The sequence below is a fragment of the Silurus meridionalis genome, chromosome 5, assembly GCF_014805685.1.
Source record: "Silurus meridionalis isolate SWU-2019-XX chromosome 5, ASM1480568v1, whole genome shotgun sequence".
NCBI classification, from domain to species: domain Eukaryota; kingdom Metazoa; phylum Chordata; class Actinopteri; order Siluriformes; family Siluridae; genus Silurus; species Silurus meridionalis.
In genome coordinates this window covers 5870898-5895886 of record NC_060888.1, presented here as the reverse complement: position 1 = coordinate 5895886, position 24989 = coordinate 5870898, and positions in this window count along the sequence as shown.

The window sequence follows — 24989 nt, the reverse complement described above, 5'->3', positions numbered from 1 at the left end:
TCATCTCTTGATTCCTTCATTACCCGATGTACTCCTGGTGTCACTGGATTTAACTGAAAAAGCTTCCTTTAGGCACCATTTTCTATTCTTTTCTTTCTTTTTTTGGGTTTATTTGACTGTATGTTATTGCTTTTTGAAAATATTCAGCGTTTCAAAGACCTGGTGTGTTTCTTTTATATGTATTATATAAATGCACATGTAAATTTTATTCAACTGATTGTGCAACTAATTTGGTGGTTTCGTAGAAATGAGGGTGCTTATCCATGCATAAAAAAAAAAAACGATAGCATTTTTGTGTTTTTCAGCTTTTGTGCATATCTTTGCAAACTATATTGACAACCACCACCGCTTCAGGACTATTTTGTTTAAATACATGACATAAACAAAAGTGTGTGGACACCAACCATTCCACGCATATGCAAGTTTTATGTGAAGAAACTGCTGCAACAAAGTTGGAGCTTTTTTAGAAGGGCTTTTTTGCATTATTGGAAGTTAAGTTGTAATGAAAGAATTCAAGTGACCTGCACAAAGCCCTGACCTCAACACCGCTGAACATTTTTGGGATAAGCTGGAACATTGACTGTGTACCGGGCCTTCTTGCATGACATCAATGCCTAACCTCACTAATACTCTTGTACCTGAATGAGCACAAACTCCACAGCTCCACTCCAAAATTAACCAAAAAAAACTTTCCAGAGAAGTAGCGGGTATTATAACAGCTAAGTGACATGTGGAAAGCTAATTATGCACATGTGGAGGTGTACACATAGTGTACATGACATATGATGGAAATGAGTACTAATTGTTATATACACTGTGTTAAATAAAGGCTGATTTACCCCTGTCAGAAATGTTGTCTAAGGTCCAAGGATACAACCAGGAGGTCATAGTGAGTGTTATTGTCTACACTTTTGTTGGACAAGCTGTTTGTGTCATTGTCTGTCTGCCAATATCATCTCATCAACTGAAATTAGAATGCAAAACTTTCACTCAAGGGCACGAAGAGAGGCGTCTCGCAACATGATCCCAGAGTTATCAATTGGGCAAAAAAAATGGCTGGATGGCAACCGAGTGCATCGATCAATGGCACCGTCATCTGCTGCAGTTGGTCTGTGAGAGTGCAGCAGCCGCTGTAGTGGGAAGACTGACAGCTTAGGTTCTGCTGCCGTACATACATAATGCTTTAGGCTTTAGGCTGTGCCAGGAAATATTGTGGTTGGGCTTCTGTCAACTCTTATTTATGCCGATAGCAGGCTTACTACGACCGTACAATTCTGTTACATTTTGTACTCTAGATGATGGTGTAAATATATTTAAAGATTCAACAATGATAAATAAATATATGCTTAATTAAATACAATTAAATGCATTAATTTGCTTTAGATGACTGAGTCACAAACAAAAACTTTTTAATCCATCAGATATGAAACACTAATACAATTTTGGAGAAGATTATATTATCCAGGCTAGATTATAAAATTATATCTCTCAAGCAATAGCGTGTGTATTGATCGAAAGTTATAGGAGTGAATCACATAGAGGTGTAAGAGGAAGGCAATCAATACCCATCCTTAAGAGCATTTGAGTTTTTGTATTTGTTCCACGGCAATTTGCCAATAACTATGACCTTATAGTTACATTTAGTCTTCTGGAACATGCAAAACGTTAGTGTCTGATTTTTTTCATGGCAAATATAAACTGCGGCCATTACACAGTGGCCATTATACCTAGAGGACGTATTATCCAGCCTCCGTCACTAACAAATGTGCTTAAAGCTCAAAATATCAGAAGTAGGATGACTACTTACAAGATTGGGATGAGAGGCAAGACGCACAAGATGGTACATCACTATTAAACCTAGGTGCGCACCAAGGAGAATGCTTCCTTATGTTGGAGAATAGAGAAGGTTTGTGATCCAGCAAGTGTGCAGTTGTAGTGCTGTGAGTGGGCAGTCTAGTGCTTTGTGGTTTGTATATGCATATATGTTTTGTTTTTTCTTTTTTCATGTGTACTTTTTCTTTAATTTTTGGTTTGAGTGTATTTTAAGGTTGTTTTTATGTATATTTGGGGACCAGTTTTCACCTCCTAATGCACGGTAAATAAACCACTTTACACTCCACCATCTCACAGAGTATACTGTTCCTTCTTTGCTCTTTTAATAGCTTACATTTACATTTATATTTATGCCATTTGGCAGTCACCCTTCTCCAGATCAACGTACATTTTATGCTTTTTTTGTGCAGCTAAGCAGTTGAGGGTTAAGGGCCTTGCTCAAGGGCCCAACAGGGGCAGCACTGGGATTCAAACTCACAACCTCCACTCTACTACAAAGGCTTTCCACCAGATTTTGAAACATGGTTATGAGAATTTGTTCCTATTCAGTTAAAATATAATTATGGAAATCAGGAATTGATGTTAGACAAAGATTTGTGGATACAAAGACATTCAATACAATTGTGTGTTTCCAAATTTGTGTTAACCGTTTAATGAAGAACCACAAGGTGTGACAGACAGGTGTCCACAAACTTTTGTAAAACACACTTCCTCTATGTGAATTGTTTAGGAATCATTTTATTTACTTTACTATTTATTTTATTATTCAGACCAGGTTCCTCTTACCCAACTCTTTAAGTACTGGCACCTCTTTTACTTTAATAAATGGTCATTTTATATATTGTTTTGTAAATTTTGTAAATAAGAATAGTAATATTACACAAAATTCCAAGCCTCTCTTGTGGGTAATAAACATAAAAACCCTTTATTTAAACTGCATCTATAACCACAATTTACATGTTGCAGTTGAATAATTCTTCATCAGTTTTAAAGGCTCTAAGAGAACAGAGTTTATAAAGTGTGGCCACATTGCACATTATTAAAGCTGGTCAAAAAAAAAAAAAAATGACCACTATTACCACCATCACTACCAAGAACAATCACAACAAAACTCACTGGCTCGCATAAAGTACACATTTGTATTAAAGTAAGGCACTGGAGACTAAGGAATTTTTTAATTATGCTATTTTTTTTATTAATAGATAGTACAGATCTTAATTTCTAATTGATTTTAGACATTCATAAAGTAATTTTCTTTATAAGTATACAAACGAGGCTTTGCCTCAATAGTGCAAAATTTAGCCTACTAAATAAAACATTGTAGTTTACATTAATACTGAAGACATTTAAACAATGAAGGAGCATGTATGAAATTATGTATCAGAGAGTTGCTTGGGACAAAAAAAACACAAGGAATAGACAATAGATCAGTAAATAAAACTGTCCATTGGTCTAATGAGTCCAAAATTAAGATTTTTGTATCAAACTGTTGTGTCACAGGGTGAACTGATGGTTCCAAATGTGAAGCATGGAGGAAGTGTGATGGTGTGGGGGTGCTTTGCTGTTGACACTGTTGATTGTATAGTCAAAATTGAGGGCACACTTAACATGGATACCGCAGCATTTTACAGTGACATCCTATCCTGTCTGGTTTGCACTTAACAGGACAATCACCCCAAACACACCCCTAAGTTATATAACAGCTATTTATTTAAGAAAGAGTGATGGAGTGCTTCTTTCGATGACCTAGCCTCCACAATCCCCCCATCTAAATACAGTTGAGAGTGGAGGAATAGCAGCCAACAAGCACACAACATCTCTGGGAACTCCTCAGGATTGTTGGAAAATCAGTTGAGGTGACTACCTCATGAGGCTGACTGAGAGAATGCGAAGAGTGTGCAAATCTGTCATCCAAGCAAGTAACTAATACAACCAGGTCAGTATTATGCTAATGCTGGCAATAAATATCCCACATTGTCACAAGTTCATGTTTCAGAATCAAGCACAGGATGCACCTCTGGAAATCAAGCTTTATAGATGCACAAAAAGAATACATTTCTTAGATATAATGTTCTGCCTCAGCTTCTCTAAGAAGAAATGCCAGTATGTATCGTGGTTAGATGAGAGCAAAACTTGGCTATGCAAAACATTGACCCAGGTTTTACTTAAAAGAAAAATGTAAAAAAAAAAAAAAAAAAAATGATGGATCACTGCACATTTTGCAGTTATAGTGGCCTTGGCAAACAGATTGATGGCATCGTTAATATTGCTAAGTTGCAGGATATTTCAAGCAAAAGTCTAGTAGTTGAAGAAGATTCAGTAGTAGATGGGTAATTCAATTATGTAATGAAGCCAAATACTGTAGTACATGCAAATCAATGCAAAAATGCTGACACAGCATTCATGGTTTGAATGAAAAATTAAAAAAACAGTATAAATGTTCAATTTATATGTTAAAAATTATAATAAAAAAAGTAAATGAAATGCTAATTATTACAGCATTTCAAGTGAGATCTGATTTTCTAGATTTTATTTTATTTTTTTGGAAACACAACACATCACTGTAAAATAATTCTAAAGTGTCAAACATTTATACCTGACTCTATTTCAAGTTTATATTTATTACCATGTCTTTAAGATATACCTTTTAAAGTCTCTAATCCCAACACTTCACTTAGGGCTCAGGCTAATCCTCTTCTGTATCTTCACCTTGACCTGCAGTTATTCTGTACAAACTGAGCATTTACTCTACAGGCAGAGGTTAAGAAGCTTGGCAGTTGAAAAGCTTTACACACTATGAGGCCATTGTTGGAAAATGGGGAGCACCAAAATTGCAAAACCCATCAATGTGTAAAGTCATATTAAAGGAATAGATTTCCCACAGAAAACAGTGTAGAAACATCGGTGCGAATGCTGAAGTAGAACATCCAGAATGCACTGGGATGCACTAATGCATGCTAAAAAAAAAAAAAAAAATTTTAACAAAAGGCCATGTTTGTGAATGACGTCTCTACACACACACACACACATAGACTACAGACTACCTTTCTGGATTGCTCCAGGATTGATTTTATGTATTTATATATGAAGAAAAAATGTTTAATGGAGAAAATTTATATTCAAGATACTCCATCATCTATAACTTATTATCTTCTTAAGCAATATCAGCTTGAATGATTGACAGTAAATCTTAAAGTATCTTCTTTCCAAATATATTAAAATTGTGTATGAAGCCCACTTTATCAGGAACTGTTTACATTTAAATTTAGGTAGGTCATTTTCAGCTGGGAGTCCCAAAAGCGGTGGCAAAGGCTAACAGGTTAACAACAAATCACTGGTTGGAAAATTATCAAAAATAAAACAAATGCATTGTTAGATTTTCCTGTGCCACCATTTGATCATATACACTTGCTGCATTTTGGGAAAAGCTAGAAACAGGTACATTTACTCAAACTCTTTTTGTACTCATAATTACATTCATGGAAATGAAGTAAAATTTAACTGACTCATCAATTGTTTAAAGGCATCAAAATTGAACTGGAACATTTTCTCATCTTTCGGTAAAAAAGCCTACAAGGCAAAGGAAAACCTATTTCATACAGTTACATTTGTTGAATTCTTGCTCATTTCCTTACCCTAGATTTGTTGTTAAAGCCACAGCTTAATAATTTGCCATTTGAAGCTTGGAAAACTCACTATGGCAACTCACAGTTTTACTAAGACAGAAAAGTGTTTGCACATCAGTAACTATCACACTTCAGTTTTATAGATTAATATCAAAGTAGTCTGGGTGGTTTATTCTGTTAAATGCATTACAACATCTATCGACTTTTGTTGTTTTTTGACCATGAGAAATACTGAGCCAGGCTGATTTTGGCTGGAAAATTGAATGATAATAAATGCGTTTCAGTTTGTTTTTAGTAGCTTTTCCGCCTGTAATTAAACATAATAGCAGGAGCAACACATATAAATATAATTTCAGGTATTGCCCACCCATTTCTTCTGCCACTGTCCTGTCATCCAGGCTGTATGTCTCATTAAATAAACCATAGTGAGATTTATAGCCTTGGTTATCATCACATATTACCTCCATGTACTGCATTATTTGCGTATAGACCTTTACTTGGTGTTAGAATAGAGAGCATATTACAGTATGGTAAAAGCTATTTCAAGAGATAATAATAATGGTATGAGCATGACTTGGTATGTCTGGGTAGCTGATTGATTGAACTGAAATTTTAAAATAATTTTTTTTACATGTGAAATGAAATTAATTAGTATGGTGTGTATTTGTATCTTGTGGATTTCTGGGTATCTGGGATATCACAGACAAGGTGAATGTGTAATAGTAAAGATGGTAATATTATCAAACTGCACACTTGATACCTAGAGTCTAAGTGATTAGAAGGTGATGAGGTTTTTTTTTCTATAATTATAATTTTCTAAATCATAGTTTTGGGAAATCATAGAGAAGTGGTAGCTCAGTGGTCAAGATGATGGACGTTTGGTCAAAAGGTCATGGATTCAAATCTCAGCACCAGCACATTGCTACTGCTGGTCTTTAGAGCAAGGTCCTAAACCTCAACTACCCAGTCTTTAAATGAGAGTGTAAGTTTGCCTGAATGAGGGTGTCTGTCAAATGCCATAATGTAATGTAAAAGTATAAATTAATGCTACTGTAATGCTAATGTACTTGTTTCCATAGTAACAGCTAATACACAGGGGTCAGTATGGTGTATGCTCAACAATGTAATAATGCAAATATGAATAGATTAAAAACAAGAATGTTTCATTATTGAAAAAGAAATATTGCAAAGAGATATGATTAACATTTATGAAAGGAGTTTTACTAAATTGTTACGTACTGCAAGAGTGATCGCTAAATTGGGAACGTTTTCAAGACAAAATGAATGTTTACACCTACTTTTTTGGGGGGGTTGGAGAGGGGGGATTACATACCATTAAATGTATACCGTATTTTTCGGACTATAAGCCGCCACTTTTTTCCCACGTTTTGAACCCCGCGGCTTAAACAACGTAGCGGCTAATATATGGATTTTTCCTGGGTTTTTCCCGGTATCACAAACTTCAAGCCAAAAAACTGAACCCCATAACATTAGACCAATGACATTTCCGAACGGAAACAAAAAAACGCACCTCACCTGTGTTCTGAGCTGCACAGCTTCGGGAGAAAAAACTTCCACAGAATGAGATTTTTAGACGCACGACGATGCCAAAAGATAAACTCCAGAGAGAAATAGTTGTGAAAGGAAGGAGGAAGACGGTGAACAATGATTTTTTTGGTCGGGTACTGTTTAGATACAAGCCGTTGTAACGCGTTAAGTCTGGGTCATGGGAGAGCTCGCTAACTCTATTTGCAACAGAAATCATATAAGCACAGACAGGTTTCCAAAACTCATGCTTTTTTATTTTTCTTGGCAACAGCGTTACGCTGTTAGTGCGCATCAGAAAATAATAAGGACATATTCCTCGGTCTTGCACACATGCAGTAATACCGGAAAAATGTGGCGGCAGGCTATTCCCAAAATGCCGCTCTGCTCTTAAAGGAGCCACAACATATTTCACCTGTTACACCGTGTAACAGACACTGTCTTTCGTTATAAAGCCTGTGTAAAGTTCATTAGTTTCAGTGTAGACAGGCTTATAGACAGGTGCGGCTTATTTATGTTCAAAATAAAAATCTTTGTCAAATTCAGTGGGTGTGACTTATATATGGGTGCGCTTTATAGTCCTGAAATTATGGTACTATAAATGGATAAAACAGACATTCTGTTAAGAAATGAAGGAAAATTGTGTTGTTTTAAAACAAGAATAAAACTCTTTGGGACATACCTTTATTGGAAAATGTTTGGAGAACTTTAGGGTGACAGCAGTAACTCTGTCTCAGTGTTGTTTAATTTCCCAAAACATTCCCACTCTTGTTTTATTCCTTACTATTGTACAAACTTTTTTTTTTTGCACACTTCAACCATTATAATTCTCTATGCTATTTCATCTATGCAAAACAAACAAAAGCAAAAGACAGCAACAATACCTTGAATAATGAACAATTCAAAATTCCATCACAAACATTAAAAAAAGACACATTTTGTCTGTAAATCCTTTGACCAGCTTCATTCTGCCAGACCAGCTTCTATTATTTGTCTGACAAAAAAAGAGTTTATTATTGCAAGTGAATTCATCAAGCCGGCTCCGGGTTCTTCTTTCACTGCTTTAATGGCAAATAAATGATAACGAAACAGACATGACTACTTATCTTAATAACTCACTTTTCTCTACAGACACGGCTTTTCGTCTGGCACACATACAGTATGCATTCAGCCATTATATCTTGTTTAGCAGGACTGTAATACCTTTTTTTTCCTCTGCAATGTGCAGTCATTATTGAGCCAAATAAATGGTTTCATCCATTGTTTGGTCCAATTTAATATGTGTGTCTCAAGGAACCATTCATTTATTATGGTATTCATTCAAAACAAGCAATACGTTTTATGTTGAATAATAATACTGGAAAAAACATAGGTCTTTCAATGTGTTATAAATTTACAAGGTGAAAAAAAAGATTGTTAGCGTACTTTTGGCTGTTTAGGAAGTTCACATACATTTAAGGCTATTTAATAAGAAAGACGAAAAGCTAGGCTAATCAACATCAGACATATTCACCTTAAGGTTTGAGGGGTTGCATGTTTAAACTGTCAGGGTCAGGCCTTGAAAGTCAGGTGCTCTGTCAGTGAGCCACAGGAGAGGAGTGCAATGACAGACTCGAACAGAGTAAAATGTCCAAAGATTTAAAGATTATTTCTAAAAGAATGCAAACATAAAAAGGGAAGAAAGAAGAAACAATGTGAACAAGGTTTAGATTCCCCCTCTTCCTAAAAAAGCAAAAAAAAAATTGTATTCCTGGTTTGTGGAAGGCACCATTACATCTACCTCTTTCATAGGCCTAAGCAATTTAAAAGCCTTGCTTAAGTCCACAATAGTGGCAGCTTGGAAATCGGAATATAATGATTTAAACAAATGAAGAGCGACATATTGAATGAGATAAACAAATAAGGGAGAAACTTATAAGCACTAACATATAAATTCATATTTTATAACCTATTTATCTCTGTAAAGCTGCTTTGGGACAATGTCTATTGTTAAAGGCGCTATACAAAATTGAATTGAATTGAATCGAATCAAATAGAATTGAATTGGACAAATAAAAGAACAAGTCAACTTAAATATACAAATAGGACTCAGGTGGCAGTAATTACACAATTGCAAAATTAAGACAACATCTGGGCACAAATGGGTGCAAAATTCAGGCACTAAGATAATTTTCTGGTCAGTATAATTTGCCCCATACTGATAAACTTAAACACTTTTACAAGATGAACTGCCATTAATGCAGATTTTGGGTATGATTATTTTTCTGTGTGTAAAATTTATTTACAGTTTTGCATGATATTCTTACTGTCTGACAAAAACAAAAAAATTAATGAAATATATATATATATATATATATATATATATATATATATATATATATATATATATATATATATATATATATATATATATTTATTTATTTATTTATTTATATATATATATAAAATCTTTTTTTTACCCATTCTAATGTGTACATTGAATAAAGCTCTTATTCTTTACTGTTATGCTTTTATGCTTTGCGTTTTGCTACATGATTGACTGATTGAATAATTGCAGGAATGAGCAGGTATGTGGTAATATGGGAAAAACCCATCATTTTGACATCTGTATTTTATCTGTATACTTTAACAAAATAAAAGGAAAGTTGATTTTTTTGTTTGTTTTTATTTAATGATTATTTTGCGCTTTTGAGTGAGACTATTGAACGATGTCTAACATGTAATTAAGTATGCACACTTTTCCTACACAATGTCATGCCATGACAGTTACAGACTATAGCTAAATGGACAGTTTCTGATTAATTCAGTTGGTATAAAGTATAGGTATCAGTCGTCAAAATGTCTGCGATGTTCCTGTCATATCATTGTCGAAACAGAGAAGAGCTTGTACACAGACAGCTGACAGAGACAAGAAATTTAGGCAACAGAATAGACTGGATAAATCTGTGATTATTTACCTCATGTTTGCTTGAACAGATCGGTCAAGATAATGTGGTCAAGTGAAAAGATAATGTGTTTAAAAGCAATGAATTTTTACCTCAGGAAATCAGATAAATTCTGGATGAGTATAATAATGAGGATGATGCTAATAAGGTTTGGAAACATTTCCAATTGAAAAAAATTGTTTTTACTCTTTAATCATATATCAGGATTTTACTTATTTTTTCATTAAGAGCAGGATATAAATATTGAGGTCCATTTTTTAACATTCACATCTAAGGCCAGTGGTTAAGGCTCTGGGTTATTGATTGATTGAAGGTTGGAGGTTAAATCCCCAGTATCACCAATCTGCTGTTATTAAATGTAAAATTCATTGTAATGTAAAATTCAAGGCATGATTTTGATTTATGCAAATATCTACTACAAAAAAAATATATAAAAAAATCCAACATTATGTTTTTGTTGCTATAATTGACATGCCTTTGTTAGCTTGCATTTATTCTAAGCGGTAGATGAACTTTTACTTTTGAACTATCTAACTATCTAAGGATATCTAATTATCTTACTTGCACGTTGATCAAATAAAAAAATAAAGATTTTAGCAATTTTTGACTCATAAAGTAAGAAAGCAAACAAAAATGTTTAAAGCCTTAGTTTATTATTTCACAACATTTAGGGTCAGTCAGCACACAACAATTATTTTTGTATTTTTAAATTAGATATCTGCACTAGTCAACAGCTAGCTTGGCCCAGCTCAAGTTTAAAGGGTTATTTCTTCAGACTGCATGTTTCCATAGATGGTTGATAGGATTTAGAACAGAGCTCAAATCTAAAAATCAGTCAAAATAGTCCAGTGTTTTGTTCTTAGCTGTTCTTGTTTGCTTTTACCTGTAAAATTTGGGTGATAAACTTGTGGAAGATCCATAAGCTACAACTGAGGTGGAGTTTTATAATGCTGGGCAGTATATCTCATCTGTCCAGAGAACATTTTGGCAGAAACATTCTGCTTTTTAATATGTAGTTTAGAAAAGTAACATTGTAAATAAAAGAGTCAGTTTGAAACATCCAATATATCCAATATATATATGTTGTCTCAAAGCAGCTTTACTGAGATAAAGTGGTTATAAAGTTGTATAAAAGAATGTCTAATTTAAATGCCTATAAGTTTGTTCCTTATAATTGTACATTTATCCCTAATAAGCAAGCCAGTGGCGACTGTGGCATGGAAAAAACCCTGAGATTGCAGGAGGAAGAAACCTAGAGAGGACATACATTACAACCTATGGTTCTAAACCAGTGTGGTACTTTTCATTTAAACCCGCTCCAACTTAACAGTGCCCCTGTGCACAAAGTGAACTCCATGAAGATATGGTTTAGATGGTTTCTTCTGGAAGATCTTGAATGGCCTGTGATGAATCATCAGAACCTGGTTGAATGATCACACATCTCCACACTCCAAAATCTAGTGGACCATCTTCCCAGACAAGTGGAGTTATTATAACAGCAAATGAGAGTAAATGTGGATATTAAAAAAGTACACCTGAGCTGGTAATATGGTGAATTATAGTCAGGTGCACACAATACCTTTGTCTATATATTGTTGAAAAAAAAAAAAAAACGTGGGCAAAATTGAGATCTCCCAACGTTTCAGGCACTGCATAAAAATGAGACTAAATTGGCACACTGGAGACAATTTCATTTTGTTGTTTCTTAAACCTTATTATACCTTCAGTAGATGCAGACCTGTGATCAGTTTGATAAATAATATGTCTTGTTGGAACTGCAGGCTCTGTTTATGATACCGCTTTTCCCACGATGAACTATGAGGCCACGCTTATACCTCAGAAGCAGTGAAAATTGCCCAGACATATTCATCTCCCTCCACCTACACGCCTTTACGGTTTCTTTTCCCACATGATGTGAGTGATGTGTGTTTGCAAGAAGTTTTACAATCAGGAGATCTGGATGTTTGGAGGATTTGGAATGAGCAGATTGATGATCCATGTGCCAAATTCTTGCTAGGCCTACGTTTTTTTAGCAAAATGTTCAGTACCCTAGTAAAATCTGCTAAATGTTCTGTGTCCCCAGATTGTGAAATATTACTCAGCTTTGATGTCTGGTATGTATTTATTAAGTAACATCTAGTGAATTCAGGTTTATTTTTCCTGTATTTTTTCTTTTGCAGACTTTTTTTGAGCATATCTACTTGCCTAGCTGACTATTGGTGCTGTTATTTTAAATAGGTTTGCAGTGAGGGAAGAAAAAAAGTTTAGGAAAGGAAAAGAAGTGTCACTGAGGTACTAAAATATTTTCTCAGCTTCAGTGCTTAACACATATTTATCTAATCTTCACAGCCATAATACTCATAATAGGAGCAGTAGTGGACGGTAATGAAGTATTTTACTTCATTACTGTATTTAAGTATCCACTACATTTTAATGTGCAATATCTTACTTTTAACTCTGCTACATTTCAGAAAATAACATAACCCTTTTACTCATCATTTTGAAGTGATTGAATAAATTGCAATAAATGAAAAGCTGTCATGAGACCACAAGTGTAACCCCATGGTTCTGATGAGAGGTTGTGTGCAGTAAGAATTCTCTCAGTCTGTAAATATAGAAAAAAAAGGAGGTGATGTGCAGGTGAATGCACAAATTGCCTAAATGAATTGCATAAATGACTAAAATACAGTTCTTGTAACTCAGCACTTTTACTTTCCATACTTCACTTCATTCAAAATCAAATACTTTTGTATTTGCTGAAATGAAATTGGATAAAATTAGAACTTTTACTGTAGTGAAGTGAAGTGTTTGTTGTACTGGAATTTTGTACTTCACACACCACTAAATCGGAGTCTGTATGCTAAAAGTTAAATCTGCATGGGCATTATAGGAAAATATCATCAATGTAAACAAGAAAATGAAATGTGGCATGTTGGGAAAAAATCGATGGAAATGCGATTTGATGAAGCTTGACACAAATCAGAGATCCTGTTACCACTCAGGAAGTGATTTTTTTCCAATAACACTATGCAACACTAGTAGTGGTGTTGAATTGCACTTTTAACAGTTAATAGTAGCTGTTTAACATTGTGGAACATAATGTGAGATGTTTATATATAAGTTTTTACATATGACTTATGTTATACAGCAACTCTAAACAGTCATTCATTGTAAATGAATGATTGAAAAGTCTGCACTGATCAGTAAAAAGTCAGAAGACTCCTTACAGTTATTAATTAAATAACAAAACATTTATCTCGGTGTATTATTAGTCTTAGATGTTATGTAGCATACACCATACAAATCCCTGTGAATGTGTTGCTTCGATTGAAACAAAAACAAAATATCAGAAAAATCACATATTTCTTTACTTGCTTGTCTAGAAAGCCCAAAGTGTCAGCTACACATACCTATAGGCATCTCACATACCAGCCATGCATATTATGCACTAAACCAAATGGATGAATGAATAAATGACTTGCCTTACAGCCAGCACTATTGTGAGAGCTGCTGTTATAAAGAATTAATCGGCACTTCCTAGTCAATTTGAGAACAGTTTGTGGAACAATTCCTGGATCCTGCACAATACAGACATATCTTGAATATACTTGCAAAGCAAAAAACATCCTTTGATGGGGCTATGAATAAATTTTCCCCAAATTCACCAGTAGGTAGAGGAACATAAAAATAAAAACAATGCCGACCACACAAAAAGGTGAGCAACTTCTGAGGCTGCAGGTTATAATTCCCATGATTCTCAGCCCTTGGCCTTATCACACATCTTTATTTGCTACCATTGGATTATTAATGGCACATACTTGCTAGCAGTTAGACTACTCCTTTTAGTAGTTAGACTACTCCTTAACCATCAGACTCTTTTTTCTATCCTCGGGAACCAGTGGAGCAGCATGGGAATGGTTTGCCTCCTACCTAAAAAACGCTTATTCCCGGTAGCATGGAGGGGGTTCACATCTGCCCCACGCATACTCTTCACTTGTGTCCCACAAGGCTCAGTACTTGGTCCACTCTTTTTCTCCATCTATACTCACACTTGGTGAAATCACATCCTCACATAGGTTTTCTTACCACAGCTATGCTGATGACACTCAGCTGATCTTCTCATTCCCTCTCTCATTGTGTTAAAGGTTAAACATCTCCAGGTCAGGATCCGAAAATAACTCTTGATAACTATCTGCTCTCCCCTTCAACCACCGATCGCAACCTTGGGGTAACTATGGACATTCAACTGTTTTCTTCTCACATGTTACTTATGTCACTTGTTTTTGTCGGATCATCCTGCTTGTTTAGTCTCTTGTCATTTTGAGACTGTACTATTGCAATTTTCTGCTGGCAGGTCTAATGCTGAATGCTATTTGTCCATTCCACCACTTATATTACATATTTATATGTACTCATATTATACTGTTTACATTCTGTTTTGCACCTCTCGACTGCTGCTACTGCTGTTTTTGCACTACATTATGTTTATGTTTACAAATACACTCTTGTTTATAGTTCTATTTTGCACATTACTGTATAAACATATTACACAATAGGTATACTGATCGGCGCTATTTTGTATTATGTGTATTTGTCCCAAACTGTCTTGTGTTGTCTGTCTACACTGTTTTTTGTCTGCATTGTTTGCACTGCGCTCTCTCCACTGGCTTTCGGTAGCTGCACACATCAGATTCAAAACACTGATGCTTGCCTACAAAGCCAAAAATGGACCAGCACCCGGTTACCTCAGAGACCTCAACATTTCTCGCACTACCCCACACTGCCTGAGATCTTCTAGCCCTGCTCAAATGGTACCACCTTCTCCCAGGGTAAGAGGTAAGTATACCTCAAGGCTGTTCTCTGTTCTGGCACCGAGGTGGTTGAATGAACTTCCCCTAGATGTCTGAACAGCCGAGTCACTGGCTTCAAGACCTTACTCTTCCTGAAAAACTTAAACTAGCACTTTTCCAGTTTTGCTTTGTCTTGCACAAAATAATCCTCTTAACAGAGTTGTAGGTAGATTTACCCTAAGTTTGTAATCTAGTGTACCAGTAACCTGCTTCATAAAGTCTTGCTCCATTATAGTTTTTGAGTGATCCTTGTTTTTCTGCCTGTGTTTATTAGTGTTTTTATAGAAGCCTCTTTAGCTTTGTCTACTTTCCATCTGCTTGCCAATAACCTGGCCATCTGCTTGGCCATCGTGTACCCCTTTTGTTTGTTTCTAAGTTACATATACATTCTTATATCTACAGCACGACAGAGCTGATCATGCTCTCTGATAACAATGTACATCCTTTAAAAACAAAAAAAACATATGTTACATATCTCTCACTCTCTAAAGTTAAACATGTGTTGATACTGGTACGCTAGGACTCACACTACGAATACCATCAGTTTATAAACTCTACTGAGAGGTATTATAGTTAGAATATATGTAGATACTAATGCAAGTGCTTCTGGAAGAGGTAGGGTAAGTTCTTTGGGTAGTTCATTCCACAATCTATATGTAGATACCACAACAGAGAAAAACCTTGAGGCAGGGATTCCTTGTGCCTGAACGATGGTGGGACCAGTCAGGGAGTGCTAGAAGACCAGAGGGAGCTTGGCACAGTGTGGGGTGTGATAAGTGCCATGAGGTATATGAGCGATGGTTCATTTTTGGCTTTGTAGGCGAGCATTATTGTTTGCAGCTACAGGAAGCCAGTAAAAGGAACATACATGATATATCATCATGATTCAACTCATGTTACTCAGAAGAGGAAGTGTTCAGGTTGTGTATGATTTTAGGCCTCTGTTTTGCTCATTAGAAGATCTAAAGGTAATACATCCCAGAAAAGAAATGCTTTGTGACCTACATTAAAAATCCTAAAATAGAGATAAAACAGAAATACTTTAATTAATAAGCATGTATAATTGTGGATAGTGGTTTATATATACTGTATATATATTTTTTTATTGTAAAATGTTGTTGTTGTTCTTAGGCACTATCAACATTTGGTTGTTATAAATCATGATCAAGATCTAACATTTGATGTCATAGAAATGTCTGATACCTGAAATACATTTAATGATCAAATGTAGCTGCTCAACCAGCACTTTACAGTGAAAGAGTAGAATAGTTATCTGAGGCCACTGTCATCTGCAGTTAAATGCCTTGAGCTTTAAAGTCTATTAAAATCCTGATCCTGCAAAAATGACCAACCTGAACTTAATGGCATTTTAATTAAGATGACTGAAGAGTCTCCTTATGGGATGAATATAAAGATACTGATCAGTTTAAAGATTTTAAATAGTTTTGGATAATAATGATGTAAAACCCTGTAGATCGAACCTCAATAAGCTGTTTCTTATCATAATCAGAAGTGCTGTATTTGGTAATTGATCAGTTAGAAGGTTGATTCATTTTCTATAAGGACGATCCTACTGTAGGTTCAGGGCAAATTACAGGTTTAAAATTACTATATACAGTAGTTGTTCTAATATAGTTATATATGTATAATATATGTTGTCCCTAGTAACCACTAAATCACAGGAATTTGAGTGGACAAAAAATGTATTATATAGGATATAGGAATGATATAGGAAAGGACATTTTTGAAAGAAGTCCCCGATATCAGCCCTATTACAATAGTAATATCAGGGTTAAATAACCCGATCTTTTATGTGATCTTTTATGTGACTCATGAATGTGTGGAGGTTCACAAATCATTCTCTTCAGTTATTTAGATCACTTGTGTCCTTGGTTGTCTTGCTACTAACAACATATATACAAGCAAGTTGTTAGCAAGTAACTGTAGCAGAAAGTAGTTGACTGAGTTTTTCAGGAATCTTTCTTTTGTATCTCTTATTACTATGGTCTGGTGTTTTTTCTCCACTGAAGGACTTGGAGGGTTGTTGGTTTGACAAATTGCTAGTTTTTTGGTCTTCAAAAAGACAATATTGTGAGAGCGCTACTGAGAGAAACATAGCTGCTATAATAGACTTGGTAGACTTGCCATAACACTACTTTTCATGAGAAATGTTTAAAAAGATAAAATCCATACAATAATACATTGCTATTGTTGGCAAATTCCTGTGGTACAAAAGGTGGTATAAATGGAACAAAAAACTTCAGGATATGCTGTTATTGGAAAATAATCAAATGCTCTTCACAATAGTACACATCACCTTCTGTTCTGGCATGCTTTCTTCATCTCACATCACAGCACATCATTTTCATCAGATTTGTTTAAGAGTTACATTTGTTCTATTTCGAGGCGCGTAAGAAAAGGAAGCTATGGTGTCTGATATAACACAGCCAATACATTTGCAGTGAAATCTAAATCTTTAACTATGATAATTATTAATAATGAGACATTTAGCATGAAGCAGCACAACCACAGTTATTTTGAGAATGCAATAAATGGTGCAATTGGTGTAAAAGTGAAACACAGTAAATAAAAACAGTTAAAAATGTCTTTGAGCTGATTATGCCGGGAAGAGTACAGGTGGAAAAGGATTATAGCCTGGGGGGTAAATACTTTTTTTATGGGTAGTTGATACAAGACCACATGCTGCTGTAGTGTTTGCCAAAAAATATAAATGCTTTTAGCTCTGTGTGTGTGTGTGTGTGTGTGTGTGTGTGTGTGTGTGTGTGGAAGGGGGTGGTCAGTTAGTGTGCAATCCCTGATCATACAGTTTGCTTTCTTCTTGCAATGTTTCTTATGGATGTCAAAGACACAGCGCAGTAACCCAGTGATACATTGGTCTGATTGCATCACACTCTGTAGGGCTTTCAGCATATTTCTTTTGAACTACAGAAAACTCTTTTGGAATTCCCATTCCTAACGTTGTCAACCGCAAATCAACTGCAAAGAACCCAGAACAAAAGCTTGTTCTTGGTCCTTGGCTTTCTTTAGATTGGAACAACTGAAACATGCTTCTGCCTGGTTCTCCCTCAGTGCTTCATCTAATACCCTTCTCCATCACATCAAAAAAAGTGGTTGATCCTTCTTAACTTAAGTTCAAGTTCCCTAACTTTACCTCATTGCCATCTTCCCATTACTGGCTTCCTCTACTGTAGCTGTGCAAAATCAAATTCAGAATGTTGATGAGTGCATGCAGTTATTATCAATGTACTTTTAACTTTTTCTGGGATTCCACACCAAGCACCTAGTGGTTTACTTCCTTATTAGGAAGTAGTTTCCTGACACCCCTAACATCCATGTGGTACATTGATCTGCCCTGGATGCCCAAATATCTAAATCACTAGTTTAGACGAAACTCAACTTGACTCAATATCCTCCAAAGTATACGAAATCACAAGCTATTTTGACTCAACATGACTGGATATCCTTGTATAACGGTATATAAGGTATGCATCCAAACTCTTTCCCATCCTGATGCCCTATTAGTGGATTAATGTTTTCCTGGATGCTCAATCAAATGAATCATCAGGTGAAGCATGGATTGACATAACCCATCAAGAAAAACATACCACAAGACTCTTCTTTGAATTGCCACCCAGTTGAGGTCAGATCAATTAAGCTAAATCTTTGGCAGTCTCCAAAACAGAAGCCCTATCACTTCAGCAATCACAACAATGCACTTTTTATACTATTTTCATATCCTGTCTAATTTAGAACAAGGCTACTCTGCAGCATTTTAGCTTTTCTGGATAAGCGAATGTGTCAAATTCTGTAAATGTTAGGATGAGTCTGGTAGGATGGCCATACTTTACTAACACCCTTGAGGCTAAATAAACAAAAATCTCCAAAAAGCACATTTTAACCTTCTACTGAAGGTTATTATACCAGTAAATGTTAACTAAATGTGGAATGGAATAATTAGAAGCACATATGGCTCTTATATTTTGGTGTCCATGAACGTTTGCCTATATAGTGTACATACAAGTCAATATAATTCAAGAGTATAAATGGACAGAAAATAATGGAAATGCATTTAAATATTTCTATAAGGTAGAGCTTATGGTAACCTAAGGTATGCATTGCAAAATCGATGATATAAAACTGCATCTTTGCATCATCCCCTCATAAATCCAAGATAGATTGTAAAATACTTGTTATATATTACATTCTTTATATCAGATTAAGAGGCTGCAAGGGTCAGGGCAAATAATGGCATTGTGTATAAAATCATATTGTTTAACAATTCTGTTGGGGGTAGGTTTGTAAATACAGACAGACAGACAGACAGACAGACAGACAAACAGACAGACAGACAGGCAGTTAGATAAATATCCCAAATATACTTTTTATTTTTTCTAAAGTTAAGAATGTCTTTCTCATCGGTTTGACATTATTAAATAGACAGGTGGGTGGATGGATAGATGGATTGATGGATGGAAGACTGACATCCATACTTCTACTATGATTGCATGCCAAATATGATTTGATTTCCCTCAATTTTCTCACAGTGTATGGCTAATACATTGCAGACCCCTTACCATCACACCCATATTTCTTTTCATTAACCCTGTATATATCCATGTGTATCTCCTTCATTGTCCACAATTGCCTTTCAGTCTACTGTTAATTTATTTTCTTATTGGTAATTTCTTTAGTCATTATTTATATCTATCATATACCATAGCCTTACCAACATGTACAGAGGTAAATATTTTACACTGCTAAAAAATGCACTTCTGGTAAAATGCTAACTGAAATTCTTTGCCTTGCTAGAATCTAATCTAATCTAATCTAGCTTTCTTAGACATTTTGTCCTCAAAGTTGGCGTGTTAGAAGCAGGAAAAACTAGCAAGTGCAAGGATTTGAGCGATTTTGACAAATTGTGATGTCTAGACGACTGGGTCAGAGCATCTGCAAAATAAGCAGCTCTTGTAGGATGTTCCTGGTTTGCAGTGGTCAGTATCTATCAAAAGTGGTCTAAGGAAGGAACAGTGGTAAACTGGTGACAGGGTCATGGACGACCGAGGCGCAGTGATGCACTTAGGGAGTGAAGGCTGGTTCGCGTGGTCCGATCCAACAGACGAGCTCCTCTAGCGCAAACTGCTAAAGAAGTTCATGCTATTAATGCTTGACAAGTCAGAACTGTTTTGGCAGCAAAATCAGGACCAACACAATATTAGGCAGGTGGTCATATTGTATTGCCTGATTAGGTAATTATTATGTAGAATATCCATGTCATTTGTAGGACTAAGCTTGCTAGAATGCAGAGATGTGCTGTGAACCTGTTCTGTAGACCTTATCAGTAGACTTTGTCCAGAGTTTTTTATTTTTTTCTTCATGGCTGTAACCTTCTTTGTCACTACATTTCAGTAAAGCGGCAGTTACTAGCTTGTCTGAAGCGTTTTGTTTCAACTAAATTGTTCTCAGACTCATGGATTACAATGTCTCCCAACACACCCACATACATACACTGATCCAATTTGCAGCATTTTCTTCCATCTCCACATCGGTGTGATCAATTTGCATATAATTTGATGTTCACGAAGAAAATGCTGAATAAACCCTGAGAGGCCATGACAAAAACGTATGCACAGCACCGCCTGGAATTTTCTACGAAACAGATATCTGGATAATAAAATGGAGATATGGGTATAAATAGAGCAGAGTGAAGGAGTGTGGATTTGCTGACAGAGAACATCGATGAGAAAAGACATAGTCAGGTTTGCACTTTCACCCGCAATATTTTGAACGTGGTTTAGTTAGCTCGTTTCTTATTAGTTCAGTTGTTTAAAAATGCTGATGATTTATTTTAACCACACATCGCTTGATATATTCAGCACAGTTACTTTTGATATATCATTATTTTAAAAGATCTCTTCTGAGAAACATTATATGGTATGGCCAAGTGGTAAGTTGAAGGCACTCGAGTGTATAGGATGTTTTTGCATACAGTAGCATTAAATTGTCCTCTTTACTTGAACAAGAAGACCCAGACCTGTTCAAACATACAATGCCTTTGTGCACAAAGCCAGCACCATGGCGATATGGTTAAATTGAAAGATCTTGAGTAGCCTGCTACAGACTTTTGACCTCAACCATGATGACTATATCACAATTTTGTAATGAATTGAAACATTGACTGCACCCCAGGCCTCCTCACATACATCAGTACCTGCTTTACTAATGCCTATGTGTCTGAATGAGCACAAATCTTGACAACCACTCTACGAAATTTATTGGAACATCTTCCAAGATGAGTGGAGGTGATTATAACAGCAAATGTGGTCACTGCTCACATGTGAGTCATAAAGTCATTGGGCCTTATTTGTTAACCATTGAGTAAAAATAAAGTGTAACTGAACTTCACAATCATAATGGCTTATCGCTTACGTAGCTCTATCAAACTAGAATGTGTGTTGGACAAAAGTGGCTGGAGAAAAAGAAAAAAATGGATTTAACAATTTTAATCCAAAATAAATGTAAATAAGTAGCATATGTAATAGGAATACTTGACATCATCTGTCTTGTCAAATGAATGTTTTGTACATTTCATACAAGATTGAGTCCCCATTTGCTGGTTTTATAACCTCTACTTCTTTTGTGAGGATGTTCCACTAGATTTTGGCATGTGCTTGTCAGAGATTTGTGCTCATTGAAAGAAAATGTAATGCCACTGCACCCACAGACATGGTATAAAATTGTGTGCCTCTTTGTGATGATTTACAAAAGTTTTGTAAACTCTGATCGCCTCACCCATTAAACACAATCTTCACCCTCCTGGCATCTGGTAAAACCACAGACTTAAATTTCCCAACAGACTCTGTACTCTGTCCTTAACACCTGTAATCAATCACTATTCAATACATATATAAAAGACTCAGTTGTACCTGTCCAACATTACTGACTTACTAAGCTGTTCCCCCTTGTCTTATGTTGTGGTCTCTGATCTCTGTTTGTAATTTTCTGATTCTTTAATTTACGTCAAACCTTCACTAAATCCTGCATCTTGCTTTAATTCAATTTTGGATTCATATCTGTCTGCCTGTTCTTTTTTAAGAAAATGTCTTCCTGCATTTGCATCTGTCTCAACTCACTTGCTGTGACAGTTGTTTTACAGAGCACCTTGGTCCTGGAGGAACATTGTTTTGTATCCCTGTTTACTGTACCAAGTGAATGACAATAAAAGCCACTTGATTCATATCTACACATATATGTTGATAAATGTCACTCATCTAGAGATTACTGCCACAGGCACTGTCGGGATTATGGCCATGAATGAATAACATTACCAAAGTAAAAAACCTAACTAATGCAATACAAAAAGCCTCCTTTCACTGTAGCCACAGCTGCACCTCTTCTATACACCATCTTTATCAGAAGCATCAGTATTAACCGCATATATCATATATCATTAAAAAAAAGCGTAATAACTGTTTAGAACTGTTTTGGAAAACCTTTCCTCAAAAAGTCCATCTTGAAAATGTGTATCTGTGATCAAATCTAATTCTCCTCCACTGTAAGTCGTTGTGGAATGACAAAAAAACAGCTATTAAATCTACATGAATATATTTGAGCTTATGCAGTTTGCTACATATGGGGTTTGCAAGCTCTGACTAATCAAGGTATGTGAAATGCCAATGTTATTGCACACCTGCTAGTTGCCAACTTACAATCTGATCGATTACATCAGCAGATTCAAGCAGCATGTACTTTACACTACAGGTGCCCGCAGTGGTGGTCTGAAAGCCTCAAGGCAGATTCCTTTGACCCTAACAACACATGATGTGAAGGCTGAAATATGACAGGAACTCTGATGACCGGTAAACAGGCACTCCTGAAAGAAGGGCAATAACAAGAGAATAGGCTATTGGGAATAATTTAATACATATTTATAGAAAAACATATTAAAATGTAAGTCTATGATTCTGATTGCCTTTCTGGCATTGACAGCCCGCCACTAATACATACATACATACATACACCACCTTCTGCTCTAATATTTGCCTCATATTTGTCTTCCGTGGTTGCTTTTCTTTGGTTCATTTCTTCTTATTATTACAGTTATCTGCACTCGCAAACACTTTTCTGAGTGTTACATGACATTCAAAAAAACAGCTGTTTTGCTGGTGGTGACACCAACAAAACTCCAAGGCAAAATGTCTAATAAATGACTGAGGCAGAAGTTAAATTACAATTTTATATTAAAATATATATTTTCAGCAGTGCATCCAGCAGAGTAACAGCACCAAAAAAAGGCCAAAATGTAGATGGAAATTACAGAGGTGTATTTGGTGTCTCCATCCAGTGCAATAAGTGAGCTCAAAAGAAAATTCGCAAAAAACGTCCAAAAATGATTACTGCATTTGAGAGAGTTTGCAGGAGAGAACAATCGCTGACATAGATCTTTTCACAAACTGAAAAGAATTATAAGTCAGCTTTCATGCTCTAGAAAGAAAGAAACAAGGAAATCAATCAATTAATCACCTGTTGTCTTCTAAGGGCATCATATGCTAACTCTTACAGCTATACCAACTCTGCCATTTGCACTCAATTTTTACATTTTTTTATTTATATATATATATATATATATATATATATATATATATATATATATATATATATATATATATATATATATATATATATATATATTTATATTTATATATTTATACAAAATGTTTACTCTGTATATATTGCATTATTTAATTGTCTGTTCTGCTATTTTGTTACATTATGTCTGTACTTTCTCCTGCACTGGAAGCTCCTGACGAACACATATTTTCATGATTTCCACGAGAACCTTTTTTTTTTTTTTGCTGTAAATTTGCATGTACAGATGATATCGGGGCTCGTTTATCAAGCTGTACGCAAACAGATTTATGTTCAAGTCATTTGTCTCGAGCTTGATAAATGAGGCCAAATTCTAATAAAGGACACAAAATTGTTGTGCTATGCAAACTAACTTCTCTAATTCGACTGTGAACAGAATCATTTGTAAGACATGTTAGTCTGCTAATTGCGTTACTTCTCATTTGTACCAGGAACCATATATAGTTATATAACATATGAAACCGTAATAACATAATATACACCTGACACAAGTAAATCAGAAACACAATTTATTTATTTATTAGATTTTATTCAAATGTAATCTTATCACATCACTTTATCTCTGTATACTGTATGATTAAGAGATGTATATAAATTAATTATTTTAAACCTTTTTTTGAAAATCTTATTCCACATTTAGTCCCCATGCACTGTTATAGTAACCCTCACTCTTCTGGGAAGATGTTCCTCTAGATTTTAGTCTGGCTTTGTGGAGATTTGTGCTCATTTAGCCAAAAGGGTGTTAGTAAAGTCAGGTCCTGATGTAGGGTGAGGAGGACTGGGGTACAGTCAGCATTCTGATTCATCCCTAAAGGTGTCCAGTTGGATTGTGGTTAATTAAAGGTCTACAGCAGGCCACTCAATATCTTAAACCATTTCACTGGCTTTGTGCACAGGGGAATTGCCATGTAAGTACAGGTTGGAAATGTAATGCCACTGCATTGAATGATGTCCTATACAATTGTGTGCCTTCAGCTTTGTGGTAACAGTTCGAGGAGGAACTACATATGACTGAAATCGTCAGGTGTGCCGATACTTTTGTTAATATAGCGCATAATATAGGTGATATAATATAAAGCCTGAGCTCTGTTCATCAAAATCAACATGCAACATTATATAGGGGGGATTGTCATCATTTTAATTAGGTTTTTTTATTATTTGTATTATTTAAAAATGTATGATTTTAAAAACAGACCATGTGTAAGTGTAAAAGTAATTTTCTATAGTTTGACAATGGTGTGACTTTGCAGACATTCTGACAACCAGTTTCTGATTGTATACTGAATTTATTTGGGTTATACTGTATCCACATCACTATTCTATGTATGTACACAAAAACATGATTTTGTGAATTGTGAAGAAAATATATTTATTCAACAAGATTTTAAGAATCTTTAGGCAGACACAACATCCTGTAGGACGACATCGGGGAAAAGTAAGAAAGCAGGCAATATACAATCATGTTTTTGTAAAATATATGTATGATTTAAATGGGTATATTTGCAAAAAAATAACTTTTTTCA